The sequence below is a fragment of the Lynx rufus genome, unplaced genomic scaffold, assembly GCF_022079265.1.
Source record: "Lynx rufus isolate CCGP_SWC_20201006 ecotype Redwood Valley unplaced genomic scaffold, mLynRuf1.p SCAF_7, whole genome shotgun sequence".
Taxonomy (NCBI): domain Eukaryota; kingdom Metazoa; phylum Chordata; class Mammalia; order Carnivora; family Felidae; genus Lynx; species Lynx rufus.
Genome location: NW_025814889.1, coordinates 60,713,707 through 60,732,621, shown reverse-complemented (window position 1 = coordinate 60,732,621; position 18,915 = coordinate 60,713,707). Strand labels below are relative to the sequence as shown.

The 18,915-nt window shown below is 41.6% G+C and overlaps 1 long non-coding RNA gene across 1 annotated transcript in view; it reads right to left on the bottom strand.

The window, feature by feature from the left end:
• The window catches only part of LOC124501428 (uncharacterized), a 56,443-nt gene extending 46,502 nt beyond the window's left edge, over positions 1 to 9,941 (bottom strand). The window contains exon 1 of the long non-coding RNA XR_006959759.1: positions 9,855 to 9,941. This is a non-coding gene — a long non-coding RNA (uncharacterized LOC124501428). The remainder of the gene's footprint in view (positions 1 to 9,854) is intronic.
• Between the last annotated feature and the right edge of the window lie 8,974 nt (positions 9,942 to 18,915).

Here is an 18,915-nt window from a genome sequence, read left to right as displayed (position 1 = left end):
CCTGCCTCAAGCCAAGCTGTCGCAGCGTGCTTCTCCTCGTCCGATTCCTTGAAAGTCTGGGCTAATGGGCCACCTGCAGCTCATCTCCTCCCTTGTAATAGCCAGGTTTTTGCACTCTGGATTCCATCTCTACTGGGCTAATGAAAATATAGTAAAACCTTGGTTCACAGCATAAATCGTTCTGGAAACATGCTTGTAATCCAAAGCACTAGTATTTAAGAGTGAATTTCAAGAACCATTGGCTCAGCTGTGATCATGTGACACTTGGCATCACATACGACTCATAGGGCAAGACACTGCTCACTTACCAAATTAACATGTATTAGAGGTGTGCCTGGGTGGCCCAGTCGGTTGAGCATCTGACTTCGCTTCAGGTCATGGTCTCACAGTTCATGAGTTCAAGCCCCATATCAGGCTCTGTGCTGACAGCTCAGATCCTGGAGCCTGCTTCAGATTCTGTGTCTCCCTCTCTCTCTGCCCCTCCCCTGCTTGTGCTCGGTCTCTCTCTCTCTCAAAAATAAGTAAACGTTAAAAAAATGTAAAAACAAATTATTAGAAATGTTTGCTCATCTTGCAGAACACTTGCAGAACAAGTTACCCGCAATCTAAGGTTTTACTGTACACTCGCCAAGTTCACAAATGACCTGGTAGCTGGACCAGTGGCAGTTGACCCGTCCTTGTAACGGGTCTGTTGTGCCAGATGGCAAGGACAGTTCCCTTGTGTAGGGTGTGCTTCTTCCCTTTGCTGTCACCATCTTCCCCTTCTCTGGTGGTTTGCGCTCTATCTCCTTTATAAATTTTCTTTAGCCTCATCATGCCTCAACGCCAAGAGTTCCTTGACGGTTTGTACTTTGCTTCTCTTTTTATTCTGCATCTTCTTTAAAATAGGTGAAGGGGGTAGGGGATAAGAGGTACAAACTTCCAGTTACAAAATAAATAAGTCACAGAGATTAGAAGTGTAGCAGAGGGAACATGGTCAATAACGTTGCAATAACACTGTATGGTGACAGGTGGTACCTACATCTAGTGTGGTGAGAGCACTGCAGAATGTACAGAATTGTCGAATCATTATGTCATGCACCTGAAAATGATAGAATGCTGTATGTCATCTTTCATTAAAAAATTTAAATAAAAAATAAAAAAATTGGGAACATTTGACATATTGTACACAGCCTAACAAATAGCAATAACTAAATTTTTAATTTTGCCTTTTATTTCTTTCTGAAGTATTTTATGGTTTGTTGTGCTTCAGCAAATTATTGGCATCACTCTAGGATTTCCAAAAATAAATCAAATGCAAGATGAACTGTACTCATTATTTATCCATAACAGAGGACATCTTTTCTTGACATTAAAAACTTCCATGGCCTTGGGGCGCCTGGGTGGCGCAGTCGGTTAAGCGTCCGACTTCAGCCAGGTCACGATCTCGCGGTCCGGGAGTTCGAGCCCCGCGTCAGGCTCTGGGCTGATGGCTCAGAGCCTGGAGCCTGTTTCCAATTCTGTGTCTCCCTCTCTCTCTGCCCCTCCCCCGTTCAAGCTCTGTCTCTCTCTGTCTCAAAAATAAATAAACGTTGAAAAAAAGAAATTTTTTAAATAAAAAAAAAATAAAAATAAAAAAACTTCCATGGCCTAGAAATAATTTATCAACACTAGACTCAAATAAACTTCAGTATACCATACCCTGTCAAGGTTCCTTGTCCCATATTTTCTAGTCATTTAAAAATATTGGACTATAAACAATAATAAATATACATAAAGTGTAAAAAAGAAGAGTTCCCTGAAGGCTCTGTACTTGCTTCCCTTTTTATTCTACATCATCTTCTGTAGTGAGTTCATCTACCTTTAATTGTTGTGTAACAGCTCCATGGAAATGATTCATCAATCTAGGATTCTGCCTAAACTCCAAACCTAAATTTCAAATTCTTAACACCTTTGTGTAGATACATCAACTAACAGTTCTTAATGGCTTCTGACAATGCCAAGTCCAGAAATAAGCCAGAGGCAATAACATGAAGTGGTTGAATATTCTGACCCTAGAGACTGTACCTACCTGCATTTAACACGGAGTCCAACACAAACAATCTAGGGAAATTCATCTAGCCTCTCTGTGCCTCAGGCTCCTCATCTGTAATGTAGGAATAACAGTGTCTTTTCTTAGGGCTGATGTAGGGATTAAATCTAAGTTAAAATATTTAAGGTACTTAGAACAGTGCTTGCGCTGTGTAAGTAGGAGCTATTATTACTCTTGCTGCTGTCGTTCCAAAAACCTAATGAGACAGGTACTGTTACTTTACCCATTTATATAATGAGAAGACAGAGATAGGTTATTGTGGGTCATGATGGAATCTCAAATTGCAGGTGTCCAATTCTTAATTCATCCTATTTCCCATTAAAATTCAACTTTCACTTGTATGCCTTTCTTGACTGAAGGTGTTCTGCCCTTCTCCCCACCCCTCACCACTTATATTCTAGTCACATTCAACATACTATTTCCAAAGTCACCTTTATAACATAATTCTCATAATTCTCCCCACCTGTAAAAGAATCTCATTTTAAAGCATAACCTTGTCACTCTCTTAAAAACCCTCTAAGAGGTGACTCCATTATATCTTACCTCTCTTAATATTGATCTCTGGATCTTACCTTTCTCTAAAATTCATCTCACTACATTCTACCTTTGCTCCAAACCCCAGTGGGCTCATCTCCCCCTTCTACCGCCTCAAAATCTCCTACTCCTCCTTCAGGGACCATTCAAATCCCACCTCCTCTAGCAGGACCCCACCAAACCCAACCTTTCATTTGAGTGACTCATGCAACTCATAGATAGCACACTCTTCCCATACCTACCTCCAAAAGGCCTAATGAATCAATTTTTTAAACTTTAATACTTCCTATATCTCAAGAGTAATGTGTGTTGTAAAATAAACAGTATGCTTTAAAAAAAAATTAAAACCCCTTTCATCTTCCCTGCCATGCTAATCGACATCCCATAAATTACCTCCTAATTTAACAATTTTTCATGCATTGACAAATATAAACTATACATGTGTGCTTGGTTGTTTTTCTTAATATACAATAGACATCTAGTCAACATATTTTTTTTCAACCATTTTAACAGCTAAATACTAGTCTAAATCGATTTTGTATTATGGTTATGTGAAAGGAGGGCCTTCTCCTTTCTGCCCCCATCTCCTATACGTGAATATTCCCAAGGATAAAGGCCATGTTTTGTCCTTACATCTTCAAGAGGACCTCACACCAAGGCCAAGAATTGCTTACACACATGTAATATCCTATTTCATCCTCACAACCACCCAGTTATTCCCATTTCACAGAAGACAAAAATCACACAGCCAATAAGGACATGGGCTTTTAATCTACATCTGTCTGACTCTGGAGCCAAACACCTTTCTTTGATGACCTAGGCTATAACTAATAAATTTCTCATAAGGACATCCTCTGCCTTTTCACCCCATGTTGGGACACAGAAAAGCTCCAAATATTCTGGTGTAGGCAGGTGGCACTGAGGATAAGAGATGGGCGCTGGAACGAACTGTGAGCACGAAGAGTTCAGTGGCTGCAGGTGTAAAGCTAACGGCCCATTCAGTACTTCAATCTGTGTTTACTGAGAACCTACTCCAAGTTGAATTTCTTGCCTCTTCAGGCTCCCCATTACACTCTCCCTCAGCAGCGGCTGCCACCATTTGTTAAAAATGTATATGCCAAATGTGCCACTATTAATTCTATTAATAATTTCTCATTATTTCTCAATTATTTCTAAAAATTCTGTGAGACAAATATCAGTACCACCATACTAAAGATGGAAGAACTGAGACTCAGAGAAGTTACTTGCCAATATTAGAATGTAATAAATAGTAGGTCACCTGGGTGGCTCAGTCAGTAAGCGTCTGACTTCAGCTCAGGTCATGATCTCACAGTTTGTGAGTTCGAGCCTCGCATCGGGCTCAATGCTGACAGCTGGAATGCTGACAGGTTCCAGTGCATGGAACCTGCTTCAGATTCTCTGTCTCCCTCTCTCTCTGCCCCTCGCCCGTTCACACTCTTTCTGTCTCTCTCTCTCTCAAAAATAAACAAACATTAAGAAAAAATTTTAAAAAGATTGTAATAAATAGCAAAGCCAGGATTGAAGCTGAGGGTCAATTTGCTCCAGTCTGACCCCTCTCTGGTCATACAGAATGCTGCCTTTCAATTCGTAGAGAAAAGATGAACTATGACTTTTTAAAATTTAGACTCAGGATTACATTTGGCCACAAGTAAGAGACCCAATTTCTGTGGTCTAACCAAATAGAGATTTTATTCTTCTCACAAAAAGTCAAGAAATGGGCAGACACGGTCTGGTACAGCAGTTCCAAAATGCCATCAGCTTCTCAGCCTGCTTAACCCTTAAGCTACTAGTCTGTGGTCACAAGATGGTTTCTCCACTTCGAAAATAGCCTTTGTGTTCCAGGGAGAAAAACATACAAAGAGCAAAAGGCAAACTCACAGAGGCCATCCCCTTGTAAGAGCTTTGAATGTGGTGGGGAGCCCTACCCACCTACTTCTGTCTCATTGGCCACGACTACTAGCACTTAGACACCCTGCAAGGGAAAAATTAAGTTTTTGTTTTTTGGGTTTTTTTCTTTTATGGTGGTAAATTAAACAAAATGAGTTTAGCTGTAGGGAAGAGGTGGGTAGGAAGGATTCTGGTTGGCATCTAGCTGTGTCTGCCCCAGAGGGTGATGTAGATAGAGCACAAGTCACGCTAGAGAATCAGGTATTCTGGAGAGAAAAAAGCAATGAAAGAACCTTAACTCCGTGCTGAGAAGCTGCCTGAGAAGCTGACTTTGTGCAAAGTCACAAACTGCTGGGAGCGGGGGCTGGAAGAACGCGAAAGCATCCAAAGCAGCTGATCCAGAGGAAAAACACGGAGACCCAGGTGACTTCACACAAATCATCCTGACCAACTCACAGGTTCAACCAGAGTCTCTCCTGAGTCCTCGCCGCTTCCCTTCCTCCCACTCACTCACTTCCTGGAGTCAATACAGATGGGAACCTACAGGCTCAGACTCTTCTATCATTCATAAGAAGAAATAGAGCGTGTGCAAATTCCGATTCAAACAAAATAAAACTCTCTACGATGTGTTGTTATAAGCAGCAGCATCTTTAGAGAAAGATAATGGTTGCAGAAACATCATTTATGCAACTGTGGCCACAACAACAAGTTATATTAAGAAAGCGGGCCATAGACTTTTCGCCTCAGTTTCACTTTCTCGTAAAGAAAGCAAACTCAATAAACTTTCCTCACAAAAACCTGATAAAACCCTATAGTAGCAAGATGACATTTGTGCAAAACGCTATAGTGAGAAAGGTGATAAAGGGCCAGCAAAAAAGGGACTAGATCCTGTGAGCTAGATCCTACGTACAGAGAGACAAAATAATGTAAGCATATTTAGTGATACAGTAGTTTTACATTCATAGCACGAAAGAATTAATGCACTTCCCAATGGGCCTACCTACTTCTTCCCAAGAACCACCTTGCTTGCCTAAAGAACTGAGCCACATATGAATGGGCTTGGCAATGAAAACAGCATCTTTACTCTCTCTTACCAGGTAAAATTAAGTTTGCCCTTGTTAACAAACACACACAAGGGATCAGCACACCTGCTCTCTCAAACTTGCGTCTGTTTTTTTATGTCAAATGCTTGATTTCCCTAAATTAAAGGAGAGGTGAAAACAACTAGACATAAAACCCACAGCCAGCCCCGGACATGACAGGATTTGATCTTCCTCCTCCAGGATTCATATTTGAGACATAAGCCTTTGCCAGAATGAGTGATACTGAATGCAATTCGAGTCTGTACAATTTCTTCAGTCATGGACATTTTTAGGTACACCACTGTACAGAAACCACCAAATGATCTTTCTATTCTGAACGCATTACATTTGCCAAAAAAAACTAGGATTTGCATGTGGGCCAGTCAAAATGTGAGTCACAGCAAGTTCTAGGGAGACACATAACCAAAGTCCAGTCACAAACTGTGACAACACACCCATCGGGACCACTCGGAGTCCAAACCCACATCTCAGAACTAGAAGCTCTTCAACGGGTCCAGACAGGTACACATTTCACTCAGATCCTCCTCTCCCCTACAAAAGTGCCTAACAAGTGTGCAAACTTAAAACTTCCAGACGGGCCCGTTTTTTAATCTAAAATCCAGTTGTTTGGTGTTTTAGATCCTTCAAAATGGAAAAAAGTACTGAAGCAAAAGTAATCCTCACCACTTGGCCTTTTGAAACATTATCAACTTACACCAAACTGACATCAATGACTATATTTAAAATAAACAGTGCAAAATAGAAGAGTCTTTGTTTTTTTGTAGGGTGGGTAGGTTCAGTTAAGTTGTTTTAGGCCATTACCTCCAATTACTAAAGCATCAGTCTTTGTGGTTGTAATATACATGGCTGAAGCTGTAGGCTTTTTGACTAGGAAGAAGGTTCTGACGTGCACTGTGACGAGTTTAGTTTAAGAAACAAATGCAACCACACAAGCCCAGAGCAGTTTTTGGATAGTGTCCATTTTTGGACAATTTGATGACTGATTTAACAGTGAAATTATCAACCTTTCGTTGAAGGGAACTGCTGGCCAGAAGACAGACACTTTGTTCCATTTATCCCCAAACAACACCCAGTGTCACTGATCTTAACAGCTTTGCCTCTCATACTTACACCCATCTGTTCAACCATGGTTAAAAAATAATAATAAATCCTAGCTCCCTGAAATATTCCACAATTGGCTGCTCAACTGTGACTATTTTTCTTCTTAATTTCAGAACTAATAGGGCTTTCTAGGGAAATCTCTGGGAATAAAAAGGGCATCATTATGCAATATCTCTTGCCTACGGCTCCACCTTGAAGCAGTATTTTAAAAAGAATCGAGATACACGCCCTAATGTGAATGAATAGTCATTAATTTGCTCATTCACTCAATGTTTTGAAAAGGTAATTCAAATCAGGTCAGAAACATGTAATAATATCTTTGAAAAGACAGAATCAGATGAATGAGGTCTCTTTCAGGTTAACAGTTTGAACAATGTGCTATTTGGGAATTAGGAACATTTTTAAATGGGAGATGAAAAACTGAAAAAGTTAATTTTAATGTAACAAATTACCAAAGGAATCTAAATTGACTATAAAAATACAAATATTTCCTATTTTTGGAAATTATGTTTTAAAAAGGAGTCAGCTAGGGGGGCCTGGGTGGCTCAGTCGAGCGTCTAGCTTCAGCTCAGGTCATGATCTCACGGTTCATGAGTTCGAGCCCCGCTTCGAGCTGTGTTCTGACAGCTCAGAGCCTGGAGCCTGCTTCGGATGGTGTCTCCCTCTCTCTCTGCTCCTCCCCTGCTCACACTGTCTCTCAAAAATAAATAAAACATTGAAAAAAAATTTTTTTTTTTTAAAAAAGGAATCAGCTAGTAACAGTGAAAAAGTGACCTTGTTCTGATTTATCTTATGCTGGGACAGTGAGTGACAAAAAGACTACATACATAAGCAGTTAAACTCTCCCTCACTGAACTTGTTTCCAAAAAAACTTGTTTCAATGATGCCCTTGAAATTAGGCACTATTGATCTGGAACTACATTGCACCCTGCATTTCAAGTTAACATTTGTCCACAAAGGCCAGATTATCCTTTTTTTTTTTTTTTAAGCAGCTATCAGAATTATGATAGATGCTGGTTGAAGAGAATTTAACCAAAACCTGATCCTACCCTTCTCAGTAACTCAAATATCTTTCAAATTTTGTCCTTTGAAAGTACTGTATTTTACTATACTACATATGCCTTATAAACACAGAGAAAGAGAAACAAATATTGGTTAAAACTAAGTACACAAAATTAGTGTTATTACTCAAACTATGAATGAAATTTAAAGTGCTGGCATATTCAAGTCCCGAAGCTAGGACCTGCTTCTTGGAAAGAAAACATAAATCTGAATTTGGCACATCAGGACAACATCGTAAAGATACTCCTTACTGGACTGGTTATTACAAACTGCAATTTGAACACTATCAACCAAGGCTCCAGTGAGCTCACATTAGTCCACAGGAATTCTGCATTACCTCCTCCTTCCTGCTGAAAAAGTACAGTGGAAAATACAGTATGTTTTATGTACTCCCTATAGAACATATATTGAAAAGACTTACCACCACTATCTCAGAGCCACTAAGCAATTGCTATTTCTTAGCCCCAAAACACAAACCAAAATTAAAATGTTCTGACCTTTTCAGTAAAACACGCCTTCCCTTTGCAAAAAGCCTGCTCCTGATCCACCCTGTACTAATTTTTTCAAGAACTAAGAATAACACAGATCTAGGTGTTTTAGAAACAAAAGCAAAACAAACCACTTCTTTCTAGCTCTGACACCTGACTGTCATCTGGCTAGAAAGATGGAGAACCCCATCTATGAAGTCCTGTGTTCCCTATTTCTCTACTTGGATTTACTAAATTAATTCAGCTTCTTTCTTTCCTCGCCTCCTGGAAATGCCCTTTCATTCAAGGCACCTGGGATGCAGTTTTTGACTCACAATGAAGTTCACACCTGACCTGGCAACAGAAGGATCCTCACTGCTGAGGAACAGTGGTGAATGAAAAGGGAAACTGGACTCAGAGGTCTCAGCCCATATGGTTGTTGTGTTTTTTTTCCCCCTCCAAAAGAAAGAGACTTAAGCACTGATAAGTGAGGTTCTCAAACAGTTTATGGAATTCTCTTCCCAGAAAGCCAGTCACAGCCAATTAGCTACCTGGGCACAGACAAGATCTCCAAGCAGGAAAAAGGGTTTCAAACAGGAAATAAACAAAAATTAGAATTCTCTATTGCCACTTCTCAAAATACCTTTTCCTCCCAACGGCCAATTGCTTTTCCTAAATACCAAACTTGGACACTAAATTGAGTTCTTCCTCTACTGCTCTCTGCACTTCTTACTGAAAGGATTTGTTTTGGTCCCACATGCTGAAAAATCCACGCTCCTATAATTAAGCGTTTGTCACGCCTTCCACACTATTTCCCTGTTCAAACTCTCTTCTGTAAAAATGATCCTTGAAAACGCAACTACCAGCCCTCATCCTTTTCTCAAGCAGCCACAGAAAACAGATCTCAAGATCCTCAGCAGCCTTCCTAACCCCTCCAGATCAGAAAGTTGGCAACGAAAGGGATTCTCGGTTAATATGTCAGAGTGAAAGGAGATGGGAGTTTTAGAAGTGTGCCCCCAAGAGACGAGTTTTCCCACAGCTCATAATTAATACACCCCAAGTGAATTTCTCACATCCTGTCCTGACTGGACTCAATAAAGGGATTTTTTATGTTGATACATAAGAATATTAAGAATAACAATGATATTCTTTCATTTAGGTCAACATGTAACAGGCCACAAGGAAACTAAAAAATACACAAAACTTTCGTTCTCTCTCAAAAAGCACAATTTTGGGGTCGAAATGTCATAAACTTTTTGTCACATATTTAAATACAACCCCCCCCCCCCCCACCATACACACACACTTCTCTAACTGGGGTTCTCAAGTATTACTGGGAGACTAGGGTGTGGGGGGTCTAAGGACACAGACAATACCTTACATGTCCATCCTGTAGGTATTTTTCACATTTAAGCTAGTTGGGAGCCCTAGGAGTTAAGCCCCCCACCCCACCCTACCCCCAGAAAAGTTCCCGTTCCCCCTGGGAAACAGGAGTGAGTTGGAAAGGAAATCGACCCGGGGAAGAGGAGGAGCGGCTGCAACACCCAGCTGCAACCGCACAACGGTGCCACTTCCCTCCGGTCTGTGAGAGGAGCCAAACGCCCTTACCTGGGGAGTGGAGAGCCGCCGGCGCCAGTTCCAAAAGTTCTGGTTCACCTTCCGTCCGAGTTCAAAGCTCCAGCACGGTGGCCCCGCCGCAGGCTCCCAGCCCGAACCCTTTCCCGTCCCGCTCCCGCCTTCCCCACCCTCTCGGCCCTACACCATGTCAGGAATCCGGGCAGGCACAGAGCTAGGAGCTGACATCACTCCCAGTTCCAGGTACCTCCCCCTCCCACCTCCCACTCGCCTTCTCTCCTCCCTCCCTGCGGGAATTAGCCAAAGAGAGTTCGCAAGGGGGTGGGGTCGGCCGCGCCCGGGCGCCCGCTCATTGGGCCCGGAGACCGTCACTCAGAGGAGTCAACTAATTTTATACATTCCTCGCTGAGCTAGACCACGGCTGGGAGTGGGTGGTGGTGGGAAAAAAAAAAAAAAAAAAATGCTGCCTTTGCTGCTATCTCTAAGAAAAGGGGGTAAATGGTATGGGCTAGAACCTTGCGGATCGTGTTTTAAACTTCTCCTGGGGTATTTACTACGTCCCAGATCGGAAACGAAACTAACCCACCCCAGCCCCCTTTTTAAGGAAAAACAATTGCCTCTGTGTCACGGGCAAGTACGAGTCCCGCAGCGCGTGGAGCAGAAAATGGCTAGCTTTAAGTCATGCAAATAAAGGAAAACGGCAGCTCACTGTTCATCCCTTTCATCTTGGGACTGCTGGGTGTTCCCTTAGATGGGGAATTTAGAACTTCAAAAGCTCCGGAAAGGTTTGGACGAGAAAACCGCGCGACCCAGCTCTGAATTGTTATCCGGTGGCGTTATCAGCCATGTGCTGCTGCTTTTGCTTTTAGCGGTGAAAATCACACCACACGAGCTTCGGACACACACAAAAAAATGAATCTTTGAAGTAAGAAAAATTACTATTTACCTTTTTAAGTACCTTAAGGCTGTTGCTTTCATGCACTATTGAAAAGGGAGGGGAGGAGGGGAATCTCACAATTGAGTTCAACAAACCACATGAGAATAATTACTATTGAATGGAGCCAATTGCAGTGGCTGAGCTATCAATTAAGAATTAACTAACATTTACCCTTGACGGATATCGTGCTGTATAATCCCCTTGGCTAACAGAACAGAATGATTCTCGGGAGATGGTTCTTTCAGTTTGCCTAATATCTGATCCAAGACAGAACTGAATGGTGAACTGTGGCTCTATTTGTATGAGATATAGATAGCACAGTATCCATTATCTTCTGGAAGTACAATGAATTAAGTATTGGCTTTCTGTTGGTTTGTATTGTTTGCTTTTTGATTGATGACAACATCTACATTATTCTGCCGAAAATTGTAGATAGATGCACAGAGTCAAACACTGTGCCTCATTTAATCCTCACAACCAATCTGCAAAGTGTCATTAGCCCCACCTTAACATAAGGAATCAAAGGCTCAGCAAGATTATATAGAAGTAAATTACTCCAGAACATCCGGAACTGGGCTTGAAACCAAGAACCATTTGACTCCCAAACCATTTTCTCCCTTTATAGTAGTGATTGCCCACAACAGACACTCATTCAGACACTATAATGCTGAAAAAATCCACAGACCCAGACTTCTGTCACAGATCCACTTTCCATTATACCATTGTGCTGTTTGTCAGACCTATAGTATTCCAACCTCATAGCGTATTTCTGACTTCATTTTTCCCCAGCTCTAAGTCTTTCTATGCATCCATCACCACCAAATGAGTTTTCTAAAACACTGTTTGCTTTTGCCATTAACATCTTCTCCTCTAAATCAGACCCCCTTTCCCTACAATTCTTAGCTCGCCATTCAAAACTCTCCCTAACCTGGCCTCTATTTACCTTTCCCACCTTATCTCCCATTTCACTCCTGGGAAACCCTCTGCTATATTCCAGCTGGTCTACTCACAGATCGCTGCTTGATTCTTACCTTCTGGCCTACCTGGAATACCAGCTCTTCTTTGTGTTAACTCTTGCCCTTTCCTCAAAGCCTAACTAAAGTTGTAGTCCTCACTGTGTGAGGAAAAAGGGCTGGGGGTCCGTTGCGCAGTTCTGGCACTTACTTACTGTGTAACTGGGCAAGGCACTGAAGCATCCATCAGAAACCTTGGTAACGACACCTTTATACAGTGGGGCTGATAATACATCAAAGGTTATTGTAAGGGTTATTGAGATTGTACAGAGATATAAACATATGGGTAATTATGTCCAGTTTTATGTATTTCCTTATCTTCCCACAGGATTAAGCAAGCTCCATGCTTAATCCTCTTTGTATTCCTTACACGTTATTCAAAGACTCAAAAATATGGGACTACAGAAAAATGGATCATCATATCGCTCCTAACCCCCGTCCATTCCTTAATGCACCCAAACCACCAATAATCTCACAGCCGGAAATCATAACTATCCCTGCCCCTTCAGTCAGGGACACACTTGTCGGTGGTGCCTGTTGCCTGCTTTGTTCCCCAAATGCTTTCCAACAGTGGCTGGGTGGCTACCAGTCATTCTTCCAGCCCCAGTCCTAGGATGGCTGCATCCTGGCTCACATGCTACAACCAGCAGCAGATGGGGGAGGGAATGTCCCACCCCCATAGGGATGGCTGGATGGAATAACAGGAAGTCGCCTCCCATCCCCTCTGCAGCTGGAGTGATAACAGCTGCCATCAGAGTCCAGAAAACAAAACAGTCAAGAGGAAAGCTGAAAACAGGCCCAGGCTGGAACAGTAGTGTTCAAACCAAGGGTTCCAGAGTGGGTGAGGAAGGAACCAATGGGCAAGTTCAGCCTCCTTCTCCCTGCACCCCTCCTCTCTCTGTTCTATCTACATTTAGGCTTCACCATAATGCTTCATTTACCAAAAAAAAAAAAAAAAAAAAAGGACATATGTATAGCACTGGCCTCTGGCTATCTTGGAGAAGCCCCAAAGGATAACAGCAATGTAGCAGAAGTGAAATAGGATGCATGAGGAACAGATACCCAGACTTTACCCATTATCCTGGATTCTAGCTGGCTTCATGGAAAAGTCCATCTACAACTCCTGTGGTTTCAACACTAATGAGCTCTGCAGGTCTAGATATCTATTTCCTGCCTAGTTATTCCTATGGTTAGCCTTACCTTTAATACCTATAAATTGTGCCAGATGCTAACACTATGGGGTACGGGTAGGGAGAGGAATACTTTGAAAGTGGGAGAAACCTGCAGGGAGTAACAAAAATAGAACTTGAAATGGACTGTAAAGGTCATTTAATGCACCAATTGGCTGGAAGAACCCCTTCTACAGCATTCCTCACAAGTAGCCTTGAAAGGCCCTGCTTGGATTTACCTGGCAACGAGGAGCATACAAACTAGGAGAGAGGCCCACTCAAGATCTTTCTTCTAGCAAGCAGATCCTCCTTTTTTGACTTTCCCCTCCAAAGACCTTGGTCCTGTGTCTCATTTAACCCTCATAACTGCTCATTAAGGTGCATGTTATTAGCCCCCTTTCGCATAAGGAATCAAAGGCTCAGTAAGGTTATATAAATGAATTGTTCCCGAATACCCGGAACTGGGACTGAAAGCAAGGTCTCTGACTGCAAGCCCTATTTTCTTTATACATCTAAAGCATTGCTTGTCCACAATCTACCCTTTTTCAGTTCTGCCCTCCAGAATAACAGGGACGGGTGGAATCTTTGTTCCCCCTTCCCCAAGCCCATGCAGGCACAAGGACACATCCCCCACTTTGTTTGGATGCAGAGACCGGGAGTTCACCTGACTCATCCAGGGCACGTCATGTGCCTGTTCTGGTCTGTACGGGCTTCCAGCTGCTGCTTCTCTAAAGCACGGTCCTGATCATTCTTGACTCCTTTCAAAACACTTGAATGTCTCCCTTTACCAGGGTACAAAGCCCAAACTCTCTTTGGGCATTCAAAGGCCCTTACATCCTAGCCTCCAACTTACCTTTCTGCGCTTAATCATCCACTCTTCTTCATATTCATATTCACCGTGCAAACTGAATGGCTTTGCACCCATATTCCCGAAAAATATTTCTTTCTCAGTTAAGGATGGTTTTTGTCCCTTTCTAGTAAATGCTACTGCACAGCGTTAGTGTGAGGATTTGATGAGATGTCATGTGCAAGGTGACAGAGGACATTGCCTGACACATAATAAGACACCGTAAACATATTTTCCTCTTTCTTATGCCACAAAACAATTGTACTGTTATTTTTATACATGGCTTATATCCCTCACTGACTATAAATTCCTGAGGGCCGGATGCCAGTTTGTTTTATCTTTATGTTCGTTAGGGAATATAAAGTCATGCTTCATCCTATAGATATTCAATAGAAAGTCACTGAATGAACAAATGAATGAATGCTGACTTTTGCTCAAAACTCCTAACCTCCTGAGCTAGGTGTTTAGAAGTTCAGAAAGAACTCTGCTAGCGTTGTCTTAAAAGATGTGGGTGCCTCAGACTGTTCTTGTCCCAGTCCCACTGCTAACCACAGAGTGAGTAGGACACATGGTATAAATCATGGACCCAAATTCAAATGAAACACGCTTAGATTTAGAATTCCTTCTAAAGGAAATTGTGGCTTATTCTGTCTGATTCTAAGCACGGCATTGGTGACAACCCAGACACCATTTTAATATCCTTTAGCTGGACACTAAGCCACTATTCAGCTATCACCGTATCATCATTTATGAATCCAACCCTCCTCCCTATTCCCTTCCTGCCCATGGAGACAGGTTAGAAATAGGACCAGTATCTCGCTTCAAGCAGGGTCTGATTTTAATCACTCTTTCCTTGCAACGCAGAACAGACACGTTATTCTCTGGTTACCTGCCAGACAACTCCAAAAGCGCAGTTACATTCAATTACCCATTTTATTATTCTATATTTAAATGGAAAACAATCTTAATTAAAAATAGAGACTATTGCTTTTCATGATCTTTGATTAATATTCAATTAATGGTTAAACTAAACAAATTAAATTCCCTTAAACAGTTAATCCCATTTACAAACATACTTAATTGAATTTCCTAAAAAGCATGTCTGGTTCCTACACTCTGCGAAAGGGCAGCAAGATGGCAAGTCAGCCCTTTCAGTACACAGCAGCAATTCTTATTTTCCATTCCATGCCGATGGTCAGCATAGCATTCTTGCCAAGCAGGCCAGACCCTCCCCGGGGCTGCCAGGCCTTTCCAGGGGTGACAAGTCCTTGCCATTCCTTCCTACCAACATGCACCGTGCACAAACCTTTGCAGAGGTCCCGGGAACATTTTCACTTAACAACAGAGCATTATACATAACCAGTAATTCCCCCCCTTTGATAATCACCTCCCACAATATTTAGTGAGGCTCATTTTTTAAATAATATATCATGGCTCACTACTAATCACAATTTACCCAGTTTGACATTGTAGTGTACCCTCTTCTCTGGATGAGCGCCATGCAGGATTCCCAGCCCTCAGACTAATCCATTAATTTCTACCCCATTCACCTTTTTACCTGGACAATCATTAATTTACTGTTGCCTTATTTTGTCTCTCCTAATCTTTAACTAGAATTCTTCTACTTCAGGAGAATTTACATTTTAAATGGCATGTTAGATTTCAATCCAGAAACCTCTAAGAGGATTAAGAGGAATGAGTTTTAGTCAAAATAGATGTAAAATGAGGATGGGTCAGCTGGTTTAAATAAATGCTCTCATTAAAGGGACGTGGCAAGTTGAAACAAGTTGCTGATTAGCAAATCTTTAGGTTAGAGCATCTTATCTCCCAAATCCTATAAAAATGAGTTTCTCTCCTGCTCTGTCTCCTCCAGTTTCTATCTCCAGAAAGGCCTTTTCACTTGAAGGAAGCTGACTGGGTAGCCTGTGAATTACAAGATAATTAGTACTGTGGTTTGTTAAACTAGCCAGGGTATTAAGGGAACAAGGAGAAAGTGTCTCAACCATCACCTTAGTATATGTCTTTTAAGTGCTTTGAACCTTGTTTCTCTTATCTCTCCGTATATAATTTCCATGTGACCCTATATTGCTTGACTTCTCAATTAATTATAGTGTAATAGCCATAGAACTACCTTCTACATTGCAAGATGCTGTTTCTGAAAAAGATCATCACCCATTCCTGAATAAAAAGAAGTGTAAGAAATAGCACCTCTTCTTTGGTAAAATTAAATAAAGCACGTAGGATCACTTGACATTTTTGACACTTGACATAAGACGTAAATGACCTCATCATCTATAAATGGAATGACATCTATAAATCCCATCTATAAATGGAATGACAATAATGCTAAAGAAAGAGCACTGAAATGGAGCCACAAACCCCTGGATGCTGCCACCCCCACAGCTTCCTTCTGACACAGTTCCACAGTGGTTCTTTACACACACAATTCTCAGTCAACCTCCTGAAACCCTTGAACAGTTTTGATTGGACTTCGGATTCCCACCTGAATCAAAGACAGCCAAGTGTAAACTTGCCAACAGCCTGGAGCAGACACAAGCATGGGAACTCATCAGAGTTCCCTACTAACTAGTCACTAAGTGGCCCCATCAGATTCTGTCTCCAGACATTGAATGTGTGTGCCTGGGTGGCCCAGTCGGTTAAGCATCTGACTCTTGATTTCAGCTCAGGTCATGATATTGTGCTTCATGAGATAGAGCCCTGTGTTGGGCTCTGCGCTGACAGCATGGAGCCTGCTTGGGATTCTCTCTCCCTCTCTCTCTGCCCCTGCCCCTCTTGTGCCCTCTCTCTCTCTTTCTCTCTCTCTCTCAAAATAAATAAACATTTTAAAAAAGACATTGAATGTGAGGCACATAAAAAAACAGAGAATAGGGGCGCCTGGGTGGCTCAGTCAGCTGAGCGTCCAACTTCAGCTCAGGTCATGATCTCACAGTCTGTGAGTTCAAGCCCTGCATCAGGCTCTGTGCTGACAGCTCAGAGCCTGGAGCCTGCTTCGGATTCTGTGTCTCCCTCTTTCTCTGCCCCTCCCCACTCAGTGCTCTGTCTCTCTCTCTCTCTCTGTCAAAAATAAATAAACATTAAAAAAAATTAAAGGAAAAAAACAGAGAATAGACAAAGCAGAAAGAAGTAGAGAGGCACATCGAAAAAAGGCAATAAGCAGAAGCATAAGTAAGTAGAAGCATGAAGTATAGAAAGTGAGATCAGAAGAAAGTCAGCAACTCAAAGCAAAAAGATGTCGATGCTGAAAGTCACACACAGAAAAGGCAGCAATCAGAACCGTGAGATAGTAGACACTGTAAGAGTAGGGGGAAATAGCTGTAGAAGTAATAGAAAATATAACAATGATAATAAAAAATTATAATTGGGAATGCAAACTGGTGCAGCCACTCTGGAAAACAGTATGGAGGTTCCTCAAAAAATTAAAAATAGAACTACCCTACGACCCAGCAACTGCACTACTAGGTATTTATCCAAGGGATACAGGTATGTTGTTTCGAAGGGGCACATTCACCCTAATGTTTATAACAGCACTATTGACAATAGCTAAAGTATGGAAAGAGCCCAAATGTCTATCAAGGGATGAATGGATAAAGAAGATGTGGTATAGAAATACAATGGAGTATTACTCGGCAATCAAAAAGAATGAAATCTTGCCATTTGCAACTACATGGATGGAACTGGAGGGTATTATGCTAAGTAAAATTAGTCAGAGAAAGACAGAAATCATATGACTTCACTCATATGAGGACTTTAAGACACAGAACAGATGAACACAAGGGAAGGGAAGCAAAAATAATATAAAAACAGGGAGGGGGCAAAACATAAAGGACTCTTCAATATAGAGAACAAACAGAGGGTTGCTGGAGGGGTTGTGGGGGGGGATGGGCTAAATGGGTAAGGGGCATGAAGGAATCTACTCCTGAAATCATTGTTGCACTATATGCTAACTTGGATGTACATTTTTAAAAAATGATAATGATCATAGGAAACACCAATTTCTGTGTCTCTGGTACTATTTTAAATGCTTGAAATACATTAACTTCAACCTGGCGAGGTCTGTTTCCATTTCAGAGATGAGGAAACTATGCTACCAAAAGCTTGACTTGCCCGAAGTCACATGCTAGTATGATTGAACCCAATTTAGGACTAGAGTGTGTGCTCAGAGAAAAGCTGAGTTAACAAGAACAACAGATACAGAGTTACTGTTGGATATTTAACCAGGCTCCGGTTCTTATGAGGCTTGATGGTTCAGTGGTTTCTTGCATTTCCTTCATTCCCCAGATAGTCTCGTTCTGAATCTCCATCACCTGAGATAGTATGAACACTTGAAATAATCTAATACTGTGTTTTCAAATGAGATCATAAATGTGAGACCATTTTACCTTCCCTGAAAGAAATGGCACGAAGTGAAGTGTTTTGATTCCGAAATGAGGTGGAATTCCCGAAGATGTGGTCTGGTGATCAAGATGGAGTTTGTCTCTTAATCACGTTTCTTTGCGACTTCACTTTGAGTCAGGCTCAGTCTGTCTTGGTGGTATATTTTTCCACGCTCTGTGGGAATTTTAGAATGTGTTAGTTTTCAACATGCAATTATCATTACATATTAATTAAATATAATTATATTAATTACATGACCCTGTTCTACCTCATTCTTTCCCTAAGCAACTAGAATGAAGAGGCTATGATTATAGGGGCAATGAACAAAGACCAAAAGAAAAGAAGCTTGAATATTGTTTTATCTTTCTACCACCTCTCACAAAGCAGCCAGATCACTTAAGATATTGGAGGAGTTTAGATTTATTCTAATTATAATGAAAAAAAAAATCAGGGCATATGCTACTACTCTCTTTTTGTTCATTAAAAAACAAACTTTTCTCAATCAAGCCCATTTTGCTTTTATTTGTGAGAGTGACCACAGATACGAGGACAGGTGATGCTTTTTTTTTTTTTTAATGTTTATTTTTGAGAGAGACAGCGACAGAGGGCGAGTAGGGGAGGGGCAGAGAGAGAGAGAGAGAGAGACAGAATCTGAAGCAGGCTCCAGACTCCAAGCTGTCAGCACAGAGTCCGATGCAGGGCTCAAACCCACAAACTGCGAGATCATGACCGG